General features: G+C 42.0%; 1 protein-coding gene across 1 annotated transcript in view; it reads right to left on the reverse strand.

The window, feature by feature from the left end:
• Nucleotides 1–13,254, reverse strand: part of Cdk17 (cyclin dependent kinase 17) — a 77,585-nt gene extending 64,331 nt beyond the window's left edge. The window contains exon 1 of the mRNA XM_021204461.2: nt 12,760–13,254. The gene's annotated coding sequence lies outside the window, so the exon portion shown is untranslated. The remainder of the gene's footprint in view (nt 1–12,759) is intronic.
• Between the last annotated feature and the right edge of the window lie 3,432 nt (nt 13,255–16,686).

Genomic DNA, 16,686 nt, shown 5'->3' on the forward strand with positions numbered 1-16,686 from the left:
CTGTCCTGGAACTCACTTGGCAGACCAGGCTGGCCTGGAATTCAGAAATCCGCCTGCCTCTGCATCCCGAGTGCTGGGATTAAAGGCGTGCACCACCACCGCCTGGCTGACTCATGCTTTCTTACAATTAAACTAGAGTTATAATTTGCAGGATGGAAAAAAATCACAAAAACAAAGTACATTCTCACCACAAAATATTACCAACACATTTATAACTGCTGAAGCTAACTCTGACCACCTGACTAAGGTAGTGCTTCTCAGGTTTGTCCTACACAACTTATTCTTCCCCCAAATTCTTACAATGCGCTCTTTATAAAGAAATTGCTGTGTGTAATTTATACTTAGAAGTAAGGAATCAGGCAGGATGTGGTGGCTGTGCACACCTCTGGTCCCAGCCCTTGTGAGGCAGAGGCAGGTGAACCTCTGAGTTAGAGGCCAGCCTGATCTACAGAGTGAGTTCTAGGACACCCAGGGTTACATAGAGAAACCCTCTCTTAAAAAAACAAAACAAAGTTAGGAGTAAGAAACTGTTACACATGCATGGCTTCATTTATGAGTTAGAATTCTGCACAAGAGATTATATCAGTATAAATCACAATATTACTTTATATTCTGGTTAACTGAATACTAATTTATTTTGGTCTCCCATTATTCTGGTACTAGCCACTGTGTACTCTTCCAGCAGGGAGCTGACAAATAAAACTCAGGGTGTTTAAATATTTCTTACACACCGGCACTGTAAGATGCCATGGAGTCACCTGAAATGGTCACTTCTTTTCCCAGTCCAAGGAGTCAGGCATTTCTTCAAGGAGGCCTGGTTCCTTTTATTAGACAGGTATTAACAACTGAGAGCCAATGTGAGCGGAGCATGCTCATTCCTACCGAGGCACCATTGCTTCTTACACCATCCAACGGACGGGCCAAGAGACACATGGGATTCCTTCTCAGACACATGCAGTAATGTGTGTGCGCATGTGTGTGTATGAGAGAGACAGACAGAGACAGAGACAGAGGCCAGCATTTTCTATATGCAACACAACACTCTGGAGCTACAGCTGAACATCAATACATACACAGTTCCTTATCTTAGGGAACAGCTAAGAATCAAAAGATGAAATCACAACACAACTACAGAACGGAATGCCTATTAATAAAAAAAAAAATGACCTAAATATGCAAAGATCTCCAGCATAAATTATTTATTTGTATATATATATATATGTATATATATATATGTGTGTGTGTGTATGTGTATGTATATGTATATATGTATATGCATATATGTATATATGTATATGCATATATGTATATATGTATATGTATTTGTGAGTGTGTGTATGCCTGCCTGCCCTGCCCTGCCCTGCCTATCTATCTATCTATCTATCTATGGAGAAGGAGTCTCTCTCAGGTCTGGATCTATCTATCTATCTATCTATCTATCTATCTATCTATCTATCTATCTATCTATCTATGGAGAAGGAGTCTCTCTCAGGTCTGGAGTTTCCCAGCAGCCTAGCCTGGCTGATTACAGAGCCCCAGGAATCCCCCTGTCACTCTAAGTGCATGCCATCATGCCAACTTTCTTACCTGAACTCTGGGGGTTGAACTTGCAATCAGTGCTTTAGCAACCAAACCATCTCCTCAGCCCATATTTTTATATTTGAACTTTCTGAAAAGGCCCAAAAGAGATGTCAGCCCATATTTTGAAAAGGACATAAAATCCTTTCTCTCATTGCTCTCTCTCTTTTTTTACATGCTTGCAAGGCAATGTACTGACTGAACCACCTCCCTAGCAGGTCCCACTCGAATGTTCCTTTGCCCCCAGGATGGGCTTCTTTTCCCTAAGTAAACCACTAATGTTTTACTGAGGTTCTCTTGAAATAGTAATACCTAGAAAATAAGTAAAAGAAAGTGTGCTCCAATCCTGAAGCAATTCTTACTGATAGCACACATACTTAGAGTACAAACGATAATAAAAAGACAGTTTTGAAAACAAAATTACATCAACATCCTCAGGAGCTGAGGGGACTGAGCGGCAGTCTTCTTTCCATGAACATTCATACCACCCTTCAGTCTACACTTTTTTTTTTTTTTTTTGCCTTCCGTTTATAAATGGACAATAAAAAAAAACCTAAATAAGAACATCAAAAGATTATGTGGAATGAGTGTCTTAACATACCAGATTGGAAGATATAAGGCACCAATAATTTTAAAAGGGTGAAATAAAAATTAGATGGATTACCAAAAATAATTGTCTCCAATTTAAAAAAAAAAAAAAGCCACACTTTGAAACAAAATAAAAGTAGTTTTTAAAAAAAGAATTCCAGGATTGAAGAAGAAAAAAATTCAACATCCCTGCACCGAATACAGAGGATATCTTACTATAAGCCAATTTATAAAGAACAAGTGTGTGTGGCGTGGTGCCATGATGCACATGTGGAGGTCAGAGGAGCTCAGGAGTCACCTTTTACTTGTGTGACACAGGGAAGAAGCAGATATCAAAGGTAGCTGCTCTGCAGCTTCCTGGGACCCCTGCTTGCAGCTCCTATGTCACCACAGTAATAATGAGATCCAAGATGCAAGCTACAGTGCCAGACTTCACAGACGCTGAGGATTCACATTCAGGTCCTCACACTTACATACCATGTGCTCTATTCAATAAGCCAAAACAAAAGTCACTTTATACATTAACAGGTTAGATTTCTGCATCACCGTGATAGGATACTTGACATAGACAACTCAGAAGAGTAAAGAGTTAAATCTGTGGTTTCAGATCACAACAGGAAGGGTATAATGGAGCAGCTCACACCAAGGCAGACCAGAAGCTGAGTACACACTAACAGGAAGTGGTCAAGGCAAATCATAGCACCCAAAATTATGCCCCCAGTGGCCTACTTCTTCCATATGGCACGACTTATCATAGTTCCACTACAGCCCAATAGCCTAAATCTATCAATGGATTAAACCCATTCATTGGGTCACAGTCTTCGTTATCTAACCATCTCTGGAGACACTCAGACAGACACACCTCTGGGTGTGTCTTTACTAATATTCTAGTATGTCTCAATCTAATCACGATGGACTGTAACAATCGGTGTCACTAATATGGCTTATAAGTGATGATACTGGTACCGTAGGTAATACCAGAAAAAGACTAATAAGCTTTCATTTGAGAATGCCACTCTTAGATATCTAAATGCCCTAAGAAATAGGGTTGTGGGAGAGAACAAATGAAATATGAAATGAAAGCTTTTGTCAAACTCTATGAAATGGTTAAACCTCTTTTGATAAATCAACGTATAAACTAAGAAAATCACAGCCTTAAGAATTATATGCTACCTTAAAAACGTTACATTATAAAAATTATCTTAAAAATACAAAACTATTTGTGAAAAGAAGGCGGGGGGGTCAGACTATCTATACTACTATAATGTTTTAAAATTAATTTTCAGAAGCATAGTAATTAAGACTAGCCAGCCACAGAAAGACCCAGTAAGAAACAAACTTAAAAGAGCAGGAGTGTCCATGAAGTTGGCATAAGATAAACAGAACAAACAGCTTCATACAGAGACAATGGTTAAGACGAGAAAACTGGAAGGTTCTGAGTAAGTAAAAGACTGAAAGATAAAGTTTATATCATTTTGTCTTTACTCTAAATTTAATATGTATATTAGTAGTAGCTCTGTCCCTTAGCATGATGCTAAAATTCAAGACTCACCAAGAATTTCATAGAACACTAGAAATCCGAGCCAGGTATTTTGATTCAGTTGTTCCAGCAGAGAGCTGGAGACTACCCTTAAGATATAGGCAGATATAGCCAAGCAGGCAGGCAGGTGGATAGACAGACAGAAGACAGACATACACACAAACACACACAAACACTCTGGACTTTCTGTTTCTACTCAACAAGACAATTTTTGAGGGTCAAGTTAAATCCACTGGCCTAGAACAAAAGATAATTAACAGGAATACAGTAACAGCATGCATCCAAAATAAAAGGAAAGGTCAATTTGTCTTTAAATTAGTTTCATGAGTAATTCTTCTATTTTGCTTTTTAAAAGTCTTGAGAGTAGCACACAAGGGTCATTAACAAGAATAAATACTGTCTCAAATGTTTAGAGGCCAAACAAGGGGAAACCCACAAGGCTGAGGAAGGGGAATCGACTGCAAGAAAATTTGCCTGGCCCTAAAGAAACACTTCTTCCAAAGTGTGCTTGCCCAAGGTTAATGCCCTCTTTATTCCTAGACTGCTGGATATGAAGCGGCAAAGAGCCTGGTGTGGTGGTGTGCGGCCTTAATCCCGGCACTTGGGAGGCAGAGGCAGGTGGATCTCTGTGGATTTGAGGACAGCCTGGTCTGCAGAGTTCTAGGAAAGTCAGGGCTACACAGAGAAACCTTGTCAGGAAGGGAGGGAGGGAGGGAGGGAGGGAGGGAGGTCACACAAATAGAGAGAGGAAGAGGGGAGAAGGGAGGAAGGAAGGGAAACCACAATGAGTATCCTAGATGAGTTAGTCCTACATTCCACACACACACACACACACACACACACACACACACACATACATATATACACACACACACAGTGACTTTCACACTGGGCAAGAGCAGGGAGGCATTTTAGAAAAACCCAAGAGGTATGAATAGTTTAAAAATCCCATACTATTTTGATTCTTTTGTCCTTATAAATCACTGATCAACCTGAACAGATCAGATCTCTATTATATTATCAAATAGAATACTCGCTCCATTATTTCTGAAGTAATACATGTGATAATTTTGATCTAAAAACCATGACAGAAAAATTAATGAATCAAGGCTATATAATGAGTTGAGATATTTGAAAAGCTCTAAATCTCATAAACTGTGAAAGTTCACTTTTGAATGTTACATTTTTATCAAGATGTGTTACCAGACCATAACCACTGATTTATAAAATAAATGTATTAATTATAATAGACCTATACCAACAAAGATATAATTTAAGATTTAGCTTTAATAGTCCTTAATTTTAAAAGTAGAATGCTTTTTAATTTAATTATATTGGAAAACAAATATATGTGTTGCAGGAACAATATTAAAGCCCTGTTCAATCCTGCGGCACAACTCTGTACATCGTAGGTGCATTCAAGTCTGGCACTGTATACACAGCTAGAGAACTAGATCTCATCAGAAATCAAAGTTTTTCAGCTAAACAAAATTACTAGTACTGACCACTGTTTTTAGACCTTTAGAAATATTTTATGTAGAAATATGTTAGTTTTGTATTTTTAGTTTGTCTAAAAGACAACCATTTTTGAGGGCCACAAGGCTTCTCTCTTCATTTTCTCTAACAAGTCAGTACAGCTTACATGTAATTAAAGTCTCCAAATGCCAAATTACTATTCCTCTAAGTTGGCCTATAACCGGTTTCTAGATTACTCTCACACAAACACTGCCAACATGGTATTCTCCAATACTCAAAACCTGAAATTACTCTTTATTGTTTCTAGGCCAACAACTCTGATGGTATTTTACTACTACCACAGTGTGGTGCTCCCTAGTCCCCCCCAGTCCACTGAACTAAGCAATGTATCACTGTAATGTTCCTTAGTACCCCCCCCAAGTCTTCCCAGCCCACTGAACTGAACAATGTATCAGGGCGATGTTCCCTAGTCCCCCAGTCCACTGAACTGAACAATGTATCAGGGCGATGTTCCCTAGACCCCCAGTCCACTGAACTGAAATGTATCAGGGTGATATTCCCTAGTCCCCTGGTCCACTGAACTGAACAATGTATCACTGTGGTATTCTCTAGTCAACGCCCCCTCCCCCTCCAGTCCATTGAATTGAACAAAGTATCAAGGTGGTGCTCCTAGGAGTGAGCAGATAAGATCACAGTAAAGGAAAACAGAGCAGGAAGTCAAAAGGAGAGAGACTTAAACATTCCCTACAGCAGAATGAAGTCAGCACTACAGTACACATAAACTAATGGCCACAACCCTGTCAGACCAGAATAAGGAAGATGTCAGAGGAAATGGCATTTTGGCCTCAAAAGTGAGAAGATCTCTCCAAGTCTCCCAGCGTTATAATATCAACACCCATGGCTCTTCATCATTGAAAGCCAGCTAGCTCGAATATACACTGCCATTTTCCTGATCCTTAAAAAATAAAAATAAAAAATGAAAACCACACATTATTTAAAAAAGAATTGTCTCAGTTACGTTTGTGAGTTGGGAATTTCTCACAAATAAATCTTATCAACTATTATTAGTGAACATTAACGTGTGCTAAAAACAACTGTCAGCAATCAATGAAGAACACTGTAGCATTAAATATATACTTTGAGAAAAACAAAATAATCACATAATCTAGGGTACAGTGGAAAGATACCTTTGAATATTGTCTTCATTATTTACACACAGAGAAAACTGAAAATTTTTGAACATATATATGTACTTTTTGAACAAGTACATAAAATGAAAGACAAAACAAAACAAACAAAAACAGGCTATGAAAAGACGGGGCTGGAGAGACAGATCTGTCACAAAAGGCTTCCCTAAGCACGTGGCCCTGAGTTCAGGGTTCTAGAGCCCACATGAAGAGCTATGCATCGTGCCCATGTCTACAGGCCGTGCTAGAGACCGTGCAGAGACAGGGCAGGGTGCTCAGCTTACTGCCCGGTCAGTCCCGGCAAAAAAAAAAAATTAACTCAGGTTCAGTTGAGAGAATCTTTGAAACAAAAACAGAAAAAAGAAAGAAAGAAAGAGAGAAGAAAATAATAAAGGTAGAGAACGTCTGACCTCTGTACATGCATTTGAGCATATACATACACATAACACACACAGTCTTATTTTGTTTAACTTTCTTGAGACAGAATCTCACTGTATAGCTCAGAATGGTTTTAAAGTTGTTAGTAATCCTCCTGCCTCACCCTCCTCAGCACTGGGACTGCAGGTATGTGCCAGTTTGACCAGTTAAATGATTCTTACTATTAGCCTTTATGGGACAAGGGAATTCCTTTTCACCTTAATGAAACACCTTTCAGGAAATAATATTTTCTGTTCTTTAAATTGAGTAAGAAATGTATGCTAACAATACTAGCTTATAGATTTTTCTATCCTAAAGATCAATTTTCAACATGAAAAATATTATCATTCTATTCTCAGTGGATATCTGATTAAACATATGCAAAGTTTCTACCTTGCTTACAGTAAGCTATATCAAAACAAAACAATAGGTGGTGTGGTTTTTTGTTGAAGTTTTCACTTTGATGGTACCATGGATTGGCTCCCAAATATTCCCAGGAGTTCAAGGGTTAAAAGCAGTTCTCAATGCAACAGTGTTTCAGACAGTGGACTGTCTGGAAGATGACTGGATCATGAAGGCATTGATCTCACAGATAGATTAAGGTATTTATAAATTAATAACCTAGAGAGAGGTCGGGAGGCAGTGGAAACTTCAGGAGGAAGGTGTAGTAAGGGAAGCAGTGGAAGACAAGCAGGAGGGATAAAATGCATCCCAGGCTCCTCCTCCTGCCTCCCTTCGCTCCCCTGACAACAGGAGCTTACCTGCTTTGCTCTACCGAGTGCATGTTCCTCACCATGATGCTCTGCCTGACCACAGGCCCCGAAACCATGGAGCCAAATAACCACAAACTGAAACCTCCGAAACAAGTGTCTTAACAGCTGCCTCATCCTGAAGGGTGATTTTTTTCCCTTAGGTATTCTGTCACAGGAGTATAAAGCTGGCCAACACAGATGGCATATGCTCAGATAATGAAAGCATTATAATTTAAGTGATAGAAAGTCAAAACTCCTAATACATGTAAAATCAACATAAATGAACACAGACATTTTGAAAAGAAAGCAAATGTACTTAAAACATCCACGAGAGAAGCCAGGGCGGGGAGGACTGTGGGACGATCTGCACACACACTGCCTGTGCTTGTCTCTCACTCAGCAAGGCTTCTGGGTTAGCCAGCGAGCTGTTCAGCATTCCATCCTGGTAGAGACACTATGAGCACAGCATTTTTGAATGCTAACTGGATCTTGGGTCACTATAGTGGTAGGACCCTGGGGAAAATTACTTAACCTAAGGCCTTTGCTTCCTTATTAGGAGAAAAGGTTTACCCAATACAATAGGTTTCCTGTGACGACTTAAAAAAACAATAGTGTCTAGCATAGCTCCAGGCAGGATTGAGGATCTCTTTCTCACAGCTTAGGTTATACAATGAACATCTGAGTGTCTTCAGATTCACTGGTTGAGACTCTCATCTACCGGTACAATGGTTCTTGGAGGTGATCTGGGGGATCTGACTAGATTTAAGCAAGGTCCAGAGGGCAGACCTTTATAATAGAAGTCATGAGAAGAAAACTTCTCCCCCATGTTCTCTTCCTCTACCCCCCTCAGGCCTCCCACCCCTGCTTTTTTCTCTCATCCTTCCTCTCCACCTGCAGGCACCAAACAAAAGGCCAGAAAACCACAGTTAAGACAGGCATCTACAAAGCAGAGAGCCCTCACCAACTTAACCAACTTGGCACTGTGACCTCAGACTTCAGGAATCCAGAACAGCGAAGAAAAAGCCACCCCATGTGTGATGCTTTGCTACGGTAGATGAAGTAGACTAAGATAAGGTTTATCAAAAAGTGTTTTGGAAGATTCTTTGGAAAATAAGATCATTTTCACTAAATCTAAATTAGTTCCCTCAAGCCTAGCTCCAAACCCAGTAGGTTATGGGTCTCAACACATGAATTTGTGGGGCCATGCAATCATTCAGTATATAATATGAACGACGAGAAAAAAAAGTAATTAAATATTAATTGTGCCCTCTGCTAGGCAAGCTATCCTGACACACTATGGATCTGGTCTGTAAATCAACCTCCTGAAAACAAGTGTTTAGGATGGCATGATACTGTAGACCATAAAACATTAGATTTACTGTTAGATGTTTATTGATTTTCCAAGTTGGCCAGCAGAGAGAGCAAAACATGGTGGAGTGAGAAAGTTATGCCCAAAATAGGTTTTTTTTCAGGCTCTTCACAATTCCTTTTTCCAGGTCAGTATTTTGTAGACATCAAAAGTAAACGCACACACGCACACACACACACACACACACACACACACACACACACGGACCTAAACACCAAGTGATTGATTATACTGTGAGAAAATGGGTAACAAATCCACTAAAGACAAGAAGAATCCTTAAAAGCCAGTTAAATCAGTCCTCTCTCCAAATAGTTCAAAGAAACTGGCAACATTACAGGTTGAATTCGCTAGTGAGCTATGGAATGAATCTTCTAGCATTTTACAAGTGCTATGGAAAACGCATTTTAAATACCATTACATCAGCACTAAAAATTAAAAATGTCATAATCGTTTTATAAAAATAATTCAAACACATTATTAAAAAGCTTGAGCAAAAATACTCTTTAAATTCAAAATAATCCAAAATTACTCATCCCTTTGCATGCACAAAAGGAGAGATTGTTTCTAAAATAGCCTAGAGACCATTTCTATAAGTAGAGTTTAACATATAATGGCCTTTCTCCACCATCAGAGAAATACACTTATTCAGTAATTATCCACTCTGGAAGTAGAAAACCCATGTAGAAGAATGTCAGAACGTGAAGTTATAATTATACGAAGACTAAAGAACAATAAAGATGCCGAATGTAACATCTTGTAAATATCCCAGACTATGAGACAATAACAAAGGGAACACGCAAAGAAATGCTGTGTTCAGACAGCTTTTTAGTATCAGAAGGCATCCGGGTCTCCCCCTTTTGAACAGCCTCCTCAGTTGCCACAATTCCTTTCTGTACTGGTCACAATAAGGTACCCCACTGCTTTTCAGTTTGTAGCTCCATTTCATTGAGGAAGGAAAAAAACAGTTTTGCTGGGAGTTGAGGGTTAAGAACAAGCCTTGCCAGAGCCAAGCAAATAATCTTATACCCTACGCCTTGCCATCACAATTGCAGTATCACCACACAGTATCTGAAAACTAAATGTATCCAAACATACCTTACAATCCCTGCAGTCAACAGGGCTTATAGTCACCACAGGTATAAGCTACAGCACAGGGTAACAAGATTTTCTGTCTTCCAGTTTTTGTAGAACCGATGATGTATAAGCCATTAGCAGCATTAACGCTACCACATTCTGAATTCAGGCCTCCAATTTCATCTTTCCTTACTATGCACATATCTCTTCTGCTCTTTTGATAACCAACTCGTACAGGACAGGTTACACTATGTCACACAGTTAACACCAAAAGTTACTTCCTTGGGCCTGAACCCAAAGATGGGAATAAACTACATATTTGACAAAACCCTATTTTAGGAATGCAAAAACTACGATATTAACAAGACTCTAATTCTACATTTTTTTCTGACTGCAAAAGTAATAAGAAAATTTAGAAAAATGGAGGTAAAAAATGAACGACCCACAATCTAGAAACACTTACTGGGCACACACTTTCTTGAAGTGACACATTTTTATTATCTAAGTAGGAACTAATAAGTGTGGAGAAAAAAATATACACAGTTTTGATAAGTATATTAAGCATCAATTCCTATAATGTGACCTGTAATTTCACAAAGGTCTCTAAAACATTGACTGAGAAAGAGGAAGTTGAAAATGCAGACCAATCCCTAGCTGAAATATCTAAAATTTTAGTGTTAATAAGGACAGCACGTTGTAGGCTATGATATCCTTACAGCAGCACTAACATTGCTGCACCTACAATAAATGGATTTTACTTTGACTTTCTTCTTATTCATATTTTCATTAACATTCTTATTTCCACTGTAAAAATAGTTGAAACTCCTATGTTTATGTAAGATTTTTAAAATACCTATTATTGTTATTATTGATTATGAATCAACTGGTGGTGGTGGTGGTGGTGGTGGTGATGATGTGTGTGGTGTATGCATGTGGAAATCAGAGGACAATGTTATGTTATGGAGTTCTTGCCTTCCGTCTTTGCATGTGTTCCCAGGATTGAATTCAGGCCCTGAGACTGGCACCCTTACCAACTGAGCCATCTTGCTGGCACTTGCATTGGAATTTTAAAGCAGCTTCAATTCAAAGACTCAGCAACAGTTCTTTGAAGAGCAGCATTCAAACAGTTAATGCTTCTGGCCTAGGAGATGGCTTGCCAGATAAAAGAACAGCACTCTTCACATTCCTGTATTCACTCTCGAAACAGAAAAATAAAAATTAAAATGAAAGATTCCTTAGTCATATTGTTTTCTTTTGTTTGAACCCACTGTTTATGGAATTATGCAGATGTTAGAACAACAAAAAACTGAAATGACTTCACTAACCAGGTGACACTGCGTTTAATACATAAGCCAACTCCTGGCGTTCACAAAACAACAAAATAAAACCAATTACATTACCACTAGCAATTTTTTTTTCCTCCTTAAATTTAGTTTACACATGTTTCTTGATTCAAAGGTTTAGGTCAATTCAACTCATCAGAGGTCTTCTGTTCCGTGGTTAATAAAGTCAATCTCAAACAGTCACTCAAATCCATTACTTTGATATTCTTGCACAAAAGCCGATAAAAAGAAATCCAACAAAGGATCAGGAAAAAAACAAACAGTAAAGTTGGGAGGCAAGAGCTGTCTCCCTTAAAGTCAAGCATTGCCTGTGAAGTGACAGAAGCTCTACTACCAGAAATACACTTTGCTGGCCAAAGGAATGGCCAAGACTCAAAACAAAATTTGTGACTTGTGTCTTGAGAATCAATTTGGCTTAGGAGGCGATAAAGCAGGGCCACTGACGCGTCTTCGATGGCCACATTAACATAAGGGAAAGGAGCCACGGATTTCAGCTAAAGGCTTTTGCCATTTTTGAAGAAGAAAAGCTAATTGTTAATGGCCATGTGACACAGAAGATCCCAGAAAGGAAAGGGTGGGAGGAAGAGAGAGAGAGAGAGAGAGAGAGAGAGAGAGAGAGAGAGAGAGAGAGAGAGAAGAGTTCAAGGCAGTTCAGGGTCAGAACAAGTCAGACATCCTGTCATTAGCAAACGTTCCCCTAGCTGAAGGCAAAATACCGCTTACCCCAGAAGGAGTGGGTGAAAAGTAGGGGAGAGAATGAGTGGGGAACCACAGGGGACGGCGAGGTGGCAGCGTGGGGGTGATGTGAGGAAGAAAACTGGGGCCGCCCAGCTGAGATGGGGAGCAGAAGCACAGGACATAAACACCGAGAAAAGCAACTGCGGCTAAGACAACGGTGGAACCCACACACACACACACACAACCCCCCTCTTCCCGGGTTCTCTGGGTTTCCCACAGTCCCTCCGCCTCCCGTTGGAGCGACACTCAGGGGTGTGACCCGCCAGCAAGAGGGCTGCCCGGAGCTTTGTGTCGACCCGCTCCCCCACGCGAGGGCTCCTCCCCCGCGGAGCTGCCCACCCACCCGCGCGCAGCCTCCCGCGTCTCCAAGGAGCCCGCAGCGCCGCGTCCTCGCCCACTCCCGCCGCCCCGCGCCCGCGCCTCCGCCCCGGCCCGGGGGACCTTTGTGTCTCGGGGGGACTTTCCGCCTCTTCCCCTCCCGGCGCCCCGCGGGGCCAGCAGCCTCCCCAGGAAGCCCCGATCGGCTGCGAACTCCCGGCGGCGGCGCCGGGAGCCCCTCCCCCCCCAGGTCCCCCAACCAGCTCGGTACTCCCGCAGCCCACGCCGCGCGCGGACATGCGACCGACACGATCCCCCCCCACCCGAGCCGCCCGCTGACAGGCGTCACGATCCCTGCCCGGCCCCGCCGCCAACTCACCAGCAAGTGCGGGGACCGCGGGCTCCGGGCGGGCGGGCGGGCGGGCGGGCGCGCAGAGCGAGCGAGCGGATGCAGGTCCGGTGGCGGCGGACGCGCGGAGGCGCCTCAGGCTCAGGCCTCCCCCCCCACCCCACCTCGCGCCTTCCGCTCCGCGAGGGCCGCCGGCCGCCTCACGCGTGGCCGAGCCCCCCGCTCAACATGGCTCCCGGGCCGCGGAGCCTTGCGGACGGCCCAGTACTCCCGGCCGCCGAGCCGGGGCGGAGCGAGGCGGCGGGACGCGGGCTGTTGGACCGCCGGGCGCTGGGGAGACCGCAGCCGCCGCTCCCGTTCGTCTGAGTGCGCGTTGCTTTCTCTCGCTCGGAGGCTGCGGATTGACGCCTCCGCCTGTTCCCCGGAGCGAGCGAGAGCGGGGGTTTAAAAAAAAAAAAAAAAAAAAAGACTTTTATTGAAACGATCCAACCAGCGGCGGCGGAGAAAAGCGACCGGCTGCGGGAGCTTCCCCACCCCCGCCTGCACGACTCGCCTGGGGCAGCGCGACCCCTGCCGGCGGCGGCGACGGCGGCGGCGGCCGCGGAGCGGGGCGGAGCCTTGCCTGAGGGTGGGGCTTATGGCCGGGGCGTGGTCTGGGCGGGGCGGGGGGGTTATTCCCAGGAAACTCGCGCCCCAAGCCCGGCTTCAAACGCGGCGGGAGAGCAAGGGAGACCCTGTCCATGGACGGAACGCTGCACAGTGTCTGTCCGTCGCGATTGGTGAGGAACCGATCACCATAAATCAGCCCCTCACTGTCCCCTCGCAACAATAAAACTCTGCTTGAAGTATTCCAGGCGCTACTGTACACAGGATGCCTGCCACAGTACACAGTGCTTCAGAGGACCCACAAAGAAATATCTCGGTCGATTGCTGCAATTTTCTTCTGTTCTGTGACTGGATATGCATGGCTAGTGCAGTAATCACCCACGCACGAAGCTTTGATTTCAACCACAGTGTTTTTAAATGTTATTACACTGTTGGCTCTACAAAAACTAAAATGGTTACAATAAAACTGTGTTGTGAAAGGGTCAATGCTATGTTATAGGACCCAGAAAGAAATACTGTTGCCTTGAGTTAGATTCTGTTGCTTGAAGAAGGCAGGCCAAAGAGGTTGGTCCAGTTTCTGTAAATCTTTTTACTTTCTTCTTTTCCAGTTAGGAACAACTGAATGTGTAGACAAACTAAAGTGATACTGGCCCATTTCTTTCCACAAGTAGGGATAGAAGCATAAAGTAAAAGCAGACTTAAGTGCCAGAGGAAAATACTGAGAGAACTGAAAGAAGACAGTATGGCCCGGATGTGGACACCCTAACCAAGAAAAGGTTAACCATATAAAAGGCCCGTAGGGGGAAGGTTGGGGGTGAAGATTGGGGTTTTTTGTTATGTTTTGTTTTTCTGTTCTCAACACCAGGAAGTGCACAATATATTTTAAATCCAATTTCAAATCTCATTATTTCCTAAGGACTTCTGAATAGTATCTTTTCAGATTGATGTACTTTTTCCTTGAAGACACTTCCTGCTCCCTTCTTTCTAGTATTTTGTTGGACACAGCTGGATGGATTTTCTACAGCTCATAAGGTTCATACATATCAACAGGATTTCTCCTGTGTCTCCAAAATTACCAGAACTATAAGTTAACAATAGTTATCCTCTACAAATACTTTAACATTTGCTTACCCTGTAAGAATGCCCATATTTATACTTCCCTTCAAAAATGAGTATGTACTTTTAAACAATAGTTAATGATTTTTTTACATACATCTAATTCAAGCAATTTTATAATATGTTAGGAGCTAATATCATTTCAGAGTTCTTTGTAAGTTAAAAAAATATTTGTATACATGACCTACTTTTATACCAAACATTTTCACATGCTTGCCTTATATTCAAAAGCAATTGTGCGGGGTGTTTTTTTGTTGTTGTTGTTGTTGCTGTTCTCTTAGTAAATATTCAAAATAGTAAAAAAAAAAAAAAGGGGGGGATCTACATGATTGCAGCCTGAGTTTCAGCATCTGAAATTCTTCCTTCGCATCACTGGACTGGAATTAGGCCATTAGAAACCAAAGATTATTCTACCTTGGCCAAAATTCCCAAGAAATGTCTTCTCTAGTACAACACCATAGTAGTAATTTGATCCTTAGAATCAAGATGGTTATTTGGTTGATCTATTTGTTCTTTCACTTAAAAACAAAAATTGCTAACAGCATCATTTGGACCAGGTACCATGCTAGACCTTAAAGACTCAGAGGTGAAGATAGTTTTGCCCTTGAACTCTGTCAGTGGAAATGAGCAGTATAGCACAGATCACTTAAGAAACCAATTGGTTAATGCAGAGACAGGAGAGACAAAATCAAACAGCAATGGTAATGAGATGGAGGAAGGAGGTGGCAGGATGCTTCAGGTGTCTACATTGAGGGAAACATAGGAAGATGAGTAGAGGCTAGTAAATGCTGACTGACCTTTTCACTTAGTATGAAGTTTTTAGGGATTATTTATATTTGGGTTTTTTTGTTTGTTTGTTTGTTTGTTTGAGTTTATTTTGTTTTCTTTCTTTCTTCTTCTTCTTCCTCTTCCTCCTCTTCCTCCCCCTCCTCTTCCTCCTTCCTCCTCCTCCTCCTCTTTCTTCTTCTTCTTCTTCTTCTTCTTCTTCTTCTTCTTCTTCTTCTTCTTCTTCTTCTTCTTCTTCTTTTCTCTCTCTCTCTCTCTCTCTCTCTCTCTCTCTCTCTCTCTCTCTCTCTCTCTTTTATTTGTTTGAGACCTCTCTATTCTGTAGCTCTGGCTGTCCTAGAACTCACTATGTAGACTAGGCTGACCTCAAACTCACAGAGAGCCAGCTGCCTCTGCCTCCCAAGTGCTGGGATTAAAGGCCTGCACCACTATATCCGGCTTTGTAAGATAATTTTAAACTTAGAATTTTTTTTTAACTCTGAATGTTTTCCAAACTGCAGTTAAATATGTTATCTGGGGTTTTGGGGGGGGGTTGTTAAAAAACAAACAAACAATAACAACAACAAAAACTCCCTACTACTTGGTAAAGGAGAGATGTGGAAAGAATTCCAAATTCAGATCCACTTGGAAAATGCCACATTTGCCTCTTCTGGAACGCCACAGTGCACATTTATATACGGAAAGCAGGGAGAGGTTCTGAGATTAAAAATAATTTTCTTTCCAGTAAGGCTAATGTAAGCCAAGCTGCTTTGACCACAGAGAAGCAGTATCCGTGGGGCATACATGAAAATACTGGGGAGAGAGTCAAAAGTCATTGAACATGGAATAAAATGAGGCAGAAATGAAATTGTTCTTTAGTTACTGACGAAATGCTTTAGAGATGATTGGCTCCTGGCTTTCCAGAGGGCTCCTAGCAGGGCTGTACTGGGACTGAGGAGGGATCAGACAGTTTGTCCTCCCTGTATTCTATTACCTCCCCTTGCCTAGACTGATACTCAATTTAGGAAAATTCAGAAGTGGGCTCTTAATGAAATAAAAACAGATTTAAAGTTTAGAGCATGGTGGAACATGCCAGGGAAGTGGAGGCAGAAAAAAAGAAAAGAAAAGAAAATCCAAGCTCATCCTCAAATTTGAAATGACATCAGAGTGAGCTACAGGAGATTCCCACCTCAAGTAAACAATGCAAACAAAAGAGCTTGTCTAAGAGTCCCCTCAAAAGTGATGCCACTTTTAACAAACTCCTTCCTTTTTAGTTTATTGAGGGTTTATATTCCTGTATATGAGCGTGCTTGTCACTGTGGAGGCCAGAGACTAAAACAAGGCTCTTCCTCTATCATTCTCCACCCTTCCCCACTCCCCCACTCCCCCCCCCCCCCCCCCGGGCTTAACCAGAGTCTTTCTGCTACCAGGGTGATCTTCTGACTCCTGAGACAGTTGGAAAAGACATGC

This window comes from Mus pahari, chromosome 9 (assembly GCF_900095145.1).
Source record: "Mus pahari chromosome 9, PAHARI_EIJ_v1.1, whole genome shotgun sequence".
NCBI lineage: Eukaryota > Metazoa > Chordata > Mammalia > Rodentia > Muridae > Mus > Mus pahari.